The sequence below is a fragment of the Tenrec ecaudatus genome, chromosome 8, assembly GCF_050624435.1.
Source record: "Tenrec ecaudatus isolate mTenEca1 chromosome 8, mTenEca1.hap1, whole genome shotgun sequence".
Classification (NCBI taxonomy): domain Eukaryota; kingdom Metazoa; phylum Chordata; class Mammalia; order Afrosoricida; family Tenrecidae; genus Tenrec; species Tenrec ecaudatus.
Window position 1 is genome coordinate 54,355,066 of NC_134537.1, and position 7,448 is coordinate 54,362,513.

General features: G+C 40.3%; 1 non-coding gene across 1 annotated transcript; it reads right to left on the bottom strand.

Moving 5' to 3' along the window:
- Positions 1-681: 681 nt before the first annotated feature.
- On the bottom strand, positions 682-788 carry LOC142455709 (U6 spliceosomal RNA). Its single transcript, XR_012785857.1, has one exon. It is a non-coding gene; the product is annotated as a U6 spliceosomal RNA (small nuclear RNA).
- Positions 789-7,448: the final 6,660 nt, after the last annotated feature.

Here is a 7,448-nt window from a genome sequence, read left to right on the forward strand (position 1 = left end):
CCAAGCTCTGGGATCTTCAATTGCCATGCAGACAGATAGAAAGTGGACAGTGAATAAGGAGGACCGAAGAAGAATTGATGTCTTTGGATGATGGCATTGGCAAAGACTGCTGAATACACCACAGTCTTCCCAAAGGATGAACAAATCTGCCATGGAAGACATACAGACAGAATGCTCTTTACCGCTGAGGATGCTGAGACTTCCTTTCGTACACTTTGGCCCTGTATCAGGAGGGGTCTGTCTCTGCAGAAGGACATCATGCATGGCAAAGCGAAGGACCAGCGTGAAAGAAAAGGATATCTAACTGGATGAATTGACACCATGGCTGCAACAAAGGCTTCAAGCACAGGAATGACTTTGAGGAAGGCACAGGATCTGACATAGATTTCATGGAGGACAACTCAGAGTCAGAACCTCCTTGATGGCACCTAAGGAGAAAAACAAACAAACAAACTATTGGCTTTTACTTTAAACAAATTTCTTTTTGAATTTTTTTAATGTTTCCCCCCAGGCCTCTTAGCAAGTAAAATCCACTTTGTACATAATGGTCTTTCAAGGCCCGTTGCCACTTAATGAGGTTGAGAAACTCCTTTTAACCATCACAGTGAGTGGAGAAGTATGAGGCAGTGTCAAACTTTGTAAAATACAATTGATTTAATCATTTCTTTTCTTTCTTTTTATTAAAATATGGAACGCTTCGCGAATTTGCGTGTCTTCCTTGCACAGGGGCCAATCTAATCTTCTCTGTATCATTCCAATTTTAGCACAGGTGCTGCCAAAGCAAACACCATTTAATCATTTCTTAAGGGATGCATCTTTAATGCTGATTGTGAAATGGGAACGTTTAGTGAATTACTTAATATGTACATAGACATTGTAACTCTCACTAAATGAATGGCAGAACTGTGTAAACGTGAGGTGCCTGTGGCCCACCCAGGGTATTGGATAGATGGCTAGTAATGTAAACAGATGCACGGCTCGCTTGTGTGAGTGTGACCATGAAAATAAGGTGTAAAAACCCTAATATGGGGATTGGTCAACTTTTCCATCCTGCTAGACTGAAAATGAGCCACCCAAGAAGAATTGGGGTGGGGGTCGGGGAATATCTTGACCACCAAGAAAATAGAGCCAGAAATGGAATGCATCATTTGAACTCAGGATCTATCAGCTGAGAATCTATTTGATACTAGAGACAGGGCGCTTTTCTCAGAGATGGCAGGAGGCAGGGATAACAGCGGCAGAAACTGTGACTGTGGAGCAGCAGAATGGGTATGAGATACAGTGCTGGACTTCCCAGCCATGGAGCAAGAAAGCTGTGGCTTTAGGGAGAAAGAGAGGATGAACATTGGGCTAGATGGGGTAAGATTCCCAAAGAAATTCTCATAATTACAACCCTTCCTGCAATCAAAGAATGGACAACGCATTGTCACGAGGGGGAAAAGTTTCTCAGCGCACGTTTCTTGGACTTTCCTTCATCAATCTGTGATTAAAGCACGGATGTTTCTCTGAGAACTTAGTTGTGCTTGGAGCAGTCATGGTATTTTCCATCACCTCACATGCATGTCAAAGGTGGACACTGAGTAAGGAATACCGAGGAAGAACGGATGGATTCCAATTGTGGAGTTGGTGAAGAATATTGGAAGCATTGCTGAAGGGACAAATAAATCTGTCTTGGAAGAAGTAAGGCCAGAGTGTTTCTTAGAGACAAGGATGGCAAGATTGCATCTTGCATACTTTGGACATCTTATTAGGAGAAGCATCCCTGGAGAAGGACACCGTGGTGTGTGAAGGAGAGAAAGGCACTCCAGGAGACGCATTGACCCCGTGGCTGCAACAGTGGACCCGGACATAGGAACCATTGAGAGGATGGCGCAGGACTGGACCGAAATTCCTTCTGTGGTGCGTGAGGTCACTATGGGTCAGAACCAACTCTATGGCATCTCACAGCAACACTGTCAATTTCCATTTCCCTAACCTTCTTTCTAATCAATCCCTGTCATCATCCTGCGCCCTTTGAGAACATTTGTAAGGATTAAGGGGCTTCAGAAGGGCTCAGTAAGGGAGGTGATAGGTGGGAGGCAGGCCGGGGCTGGTAAGGAAGAGCTGATATCAAGGAGTTCAAGAAGGAAGAAAGGGTTCTGGAAGTGAATTTGGTAGCAATTGTGCAATACTGTTTGATGTGATTGAATTATGGAATGGTATGATGTCTGAATTAACTCCTAATAAAATGGTTTGGAAAAAAAAGAAAATTATACTCACTTAAGGAAAAAAAAGCAAAACATTTGTTTTCCTGAGGAATCTTTAAAAAAGATGTTTTCTTTTTTAAAGCATCATACCCTTCTGAGCTGGCTTCTCTGCTTTGAATTTTGCAGGCCCAGTCCATCTCCAGGAAGTCACAGTGTGATTGGGAGACTTTGGGGAAGGCATTCTGAGGGAACTAAGCATTGCTGAGAGAACTTGTCTTCAGCCATACACCGATTGCAGTGGGGTGCTCCAAAAGGTTTTGTTTGGAAAAAATCTCTTTCTGTGTATGAATTGGAACCCTAGTAACAGTACTGTTCGACCAACCCTCATCTGTAAATCCATAATCAGGTGTAGTTATTGAGTATGGCCTTTACCTGAGATAATTAAAAAAATAATTTTGTCGAGGGGCTCTTACAGATCTTATCACAGTTCATACTTGCATTCACTGTAACAAGCTCATTTGTACATATGTTGTCATCATCATTTTCAAAACATTTTCTTTCTACTAGAGCCCTTGGTTTCTACTCCTCATGTTTTTCCATCCCTTCCCCACCCTCCCTCCGTCATGAACCCTTAACATATGTATATATATATATTTTTCATGTCTTACACTAACTGCTGTTTACCCTCACCCAATTTTCTGTTGCTTGTCCCCCTGGGGGGCATCATATGCCCATCATTGTAATCAGGTCCACCTGTATCCCCCCACCTTCACCCTACCCTGCTGGTATTGCTTCCCTCATTATTGGTCCTGAAGACTTTATCTATAGTAGATTCCCTGTGATGTGAGCTGCATTAGTCTGGGTAAATTAAAGAAACAAATCCACAGAAGCTCATATGTATAAGAGAGAGTTTTATATAAAGGGTAAGTGTACATTAAGAAAGCATCCCAACACACTGCTGTCAAAGCCCATAAGTCCAACATAAAGTATATGTCCGACAGCAACTTACAAAGCCCTCCTCCATCTCACATAACACACGCAATGATGCCAACTGCAGGAGGAAAGCTGAATCAGTGAGCATGTAAGCATCTCAGCACTGACAGGGGTCTCCACATGGCTGCTCCAGCACCCAGAGATGCATCAGGGTAGGTCCATGTGGCTTCTCCTCAGGGCTGTCTTGCAGGAAGTGAGCCTTGCCAGCTGAAGCAGGGAACTGGCTAAGGCAGTACCCTGGTCCGACCACCAGAGAGCAGGAGACCCGAGAACTAGAAAGGCAAGTCTCACTGAGCCATTTAACTCTCTGCCCTTCAAGTAATCCCACATATGTTTATCAGCCAGATTGGCACAATAAACCTTGACTATATCATGAGCTCTTATCTGTACCCATGTACATGCTATGGTCTAGCCAGATTTGTAAAGTAGAATTGGGGTTATAATGGTAGGGTGGGAATGGGGGGTGGGGGGGCATGGAAGCATTAAAGAACTAGAAGAAAGTTGTATGTTTCATCAGTACTATACTGCAAACTGTCTGGCTTATCACTTGTAATCTTTCTATGAGGGAATGGCCAATTGTCTACAGATGGGCTTTGGGTCTCCACTCCGCCTCTCCCTCATTCATATCGACATGTTTTTTTTGTTCTGGGTTTTTGATGCCTGGCATCTGTTCACATTGACAGCTCAAGGTCACACAGGCTGGTGTGTTTCTTCCATGTGGGCTTTGTTGCTTCTCAGATGCTTGTTTATCTTTAGGCCTTTAAGTCCCCAGGCACTATATCTTCTGATAACTGGGCATCATTAGCTTTCTTCACCACCTTTCCTTATGAAATCAATTTTGACTTCAGTGATCCTGTCAGGGAAGGTGAGCATCACAGAATACCATGTTCTTGCATTGAGGGAGTACTTGAGCAGAGGTCCAATGTCCATCTGCTATCTTAACACTTAACATATAAATATTTGTACAAAGATCTATTTTCCTATCATTATATACACAAACATTTACCTATGTACATGCCTGTATTTAGACCTCTATAAATGTCTTTTGTCTCCTAGTTCTTTCCTCTATTTTCTTTTCCTTTCCTTTTGTCCCACTATCATGATTGACCTTCATTTGACTTTCATTTATTCCTCTTGGCTACATTGCACTTGATCAAGTCCCAGCAGACATCCTACGTTCTTCTCCACATTGATTTTTAGATCACTTATTGTTCCCATGTCCCTGGGTTGATGGCTACCCTCTTCCTTTTGCCTGTCTCCCCTTCTCCCTTGTCCCCCCAGAACTTCCAGTCTCGTCTTCCCCTCCGGATTATTTATCCCGCCTATTTTATCTAGCTAGACATGCAGAGGTAATAATAAGCACAAAAACAAGACAAAGCAAAACAAACCAACAAAATAAAACAAACAACAACAACAAAGAAAAACATATAAATAGTTCCAGGTCTGTTTGTTGACCTTTATGAGCGTTCTCCGGTCATGTCTGATGAGGTGCCATGTCCTGCCTCTGAAGTCTATGCTCCCCGTGCTGCTCCGTTGCACGCCCTTAGTGTTTTGTCCCGGTGTGATGGGATCAGATAGGGTACAATTCCCACACTGTGTCTCCGTTGTTGTCCCCCAATAGCACTAGGGTCAGTTACGGACATCTGCTTCATGTTGTGGCTGGCCCTATGGTCCTCTGTGCATTGGCTGTTCTGAACTGTAATATCAGGGCTTGCTGGGCCAGGATGTGTTCCACTCTCTCTTTCTCGCTTCTTCCTTCTTAGTTTGCTCCTGTGGGCTCAGGTCTGAAGAGCCCCTCTCCCTGAGCTGTAACTTCAATGCTGTCCTGTGTAGTGAATTCTTCTGGGGGTCAGAGGGTGGCGCAGGGAGGACGGTCCTCATAGCTGGGATTGGGATCTGCCTAGCAGACTACTCTGTTGTTTTGCTGCTTCATGCCGGTATGTTGTATTCACATCTTGGTACATGAGAAAATTTTTAATATCCTTTTCCAGTCAGTTATTATTCCCAAATGTCTGTGTTTTTATCATCATAGATTAGTTACAGTTCTCTTCCCATAATGCGGTGGAATATAAAAACCACTAAGCAGAATGTTGATTTGGCTTTTTTCCCTTTAGTTCAAACATATAATGCTTCAGGGATTTTGAACCCCTGTTTTTAGGGTCATTTTCACTTTTAAATAATTTGACTCCCTGAAGATTAATCTGGTCTTCTCTAATATTGATAGAAATCCATCAGCTTTCTTATTCATATACTTTGAAAAATTTACTTTGAACATATCAATGTTATTTTTAATATATATGTTATAGCTGTATATATTTGATTCTTAATTTTTATCCTGACAATATGTACTTTTAAAATTATATTTAGCTAATGATTGGTATATTTTCTTGAAAGTATCATTTTGCTATTTGTTTTATATTTATTTTAGCTGTAAATTTTAGGGGTTTTTTTGTCTTTTCTTCCCTTCTTGATTTTTTTAGTAGTATAAAAACATTCCACTAATGTTTCTAACAAAATGTTTTTGTATATTTTAAAACATTGGTGTATAAAAATATGCATCCTCAGCTTCCTTTAGTTTACCTACCATATGGTACCACTTAATATAATTTACCTAGAAATAATGATGTAATTGTTTTAGATTTTCATTATTCATACCATAAAAGTCTGCCATGGTTAACTATAACTGACATGTGGTTTGAAAAAGCTTATGAATATTTGTGGTATTTATATATGAGGGACTATTTTCGGATTGATATTTAATATAATTTGTCTTTGTAATTCTTAAACCAAATAGTCTTATTTTTCACTTTTTTGTAGAGTAGGAAAATGAAGAAATATTAATTAAACAGTAACAAAAGACATAATGACTATTACATTAAATACAGAAATTCCATATATAAATATAGCAATAATTTAAGAAAGATTATATGGGGGAAGGATATAATTAAAGTTGCATATTGCAGAGTGTCGAATTAGCCACACTTAATAATTATATAGACATATAATATTCTGCATATGCACTATCTTAAGTCTTATTCTTTTATTGCTTTCTCTCACTGATTTAGGAAGGAGGGATGTAAAACAAAAGCTGGTATATTCTTTACTGGATGAGTTAGACTGGACTATATAAAGAAGCAAAAGCAGTGATATAGGTATGTGTGTGTGTGTATAATATAGATATTATATTTATGTATTAAATTGGAGACGGATAAACCAGAAAGTAAGAAGAGGAATCAGGAAGACTGGCGTGTATAGGAAGATGAATCCAAGATTAGCAGTCAAGCTGGCAGCTACAGAGTCCAATGAATCTGAGGACTTCAGGTCAAATGGATAATCAGATAGTAGGTTGCTGATGTCTCCCAAGTCTACAGACAATATGGGAGACCACTGGCTCAAGTTCAAAGAACCAGAAGTCGATGAGCCAAAATCAGGAGCCCAAACCAGCAAGAAGTAAGCAAGCTCTCCAAAGAGTTAGCTTAGATAAGAATTAGTTCACACCCCCAAGGAAACCTCCTTTCTATTGCTACAGTGCTGTGACTCAAATAAGGGACTGCACACCCCCTGAATCTTCTATTGACAACAGACCTAGGTCCTAGAATAGATTTGGTTACATTGTATTATGTGACATCATGAGGGACTCCCAGTCTTTAAATGATAAAACCACTGAGTGTCCTGACCCAGTTAATTTGCACAACATAGAACTATAACACTGGAGTAGGTACTTTGTAAATTTAATCAATTGCTTGATTAAAATGCAATTTTAGAAAGTATTCATTAGGTATTTACTATAAGCATAAACCCAATATTCAAGATAGCATACTAAAGAGAAATCAATAAAACTTAAGTCCCTTCCCTGAGGAGTAATTGTCAGATTACCGAGAGACCTATGTATAGCAAAAGTTGAGTAATACTACAGTAAAATACGAGCGATCTTGTGATTTAGATAAGGTAGAAGTAGGGCTGAAATGAACATAGATATGAATGAGTGTGGGAATTGACCTGGAAGGTTAGTAGGGATTAGGGAGAATATTCCAGGTAGTATTCCATTGGGAGAGAAAGTAGAGGGGCTGGATGCAAATAGATTATTTGGGGAAACTAAAAGTCAGGAAGGAAGGAATGAAAACATGAGACGATGTCAGATTTAGAAGGCCCTTAAGTATTGTATCAAATCACCAAATCAAATCCACCCACATTGAATAGAGAGTGGCTTTATAGGAGAGAGTAGAACTGTTTTACGGGGTTTCAGATTGCCTCATTTGTGCCTGGAGA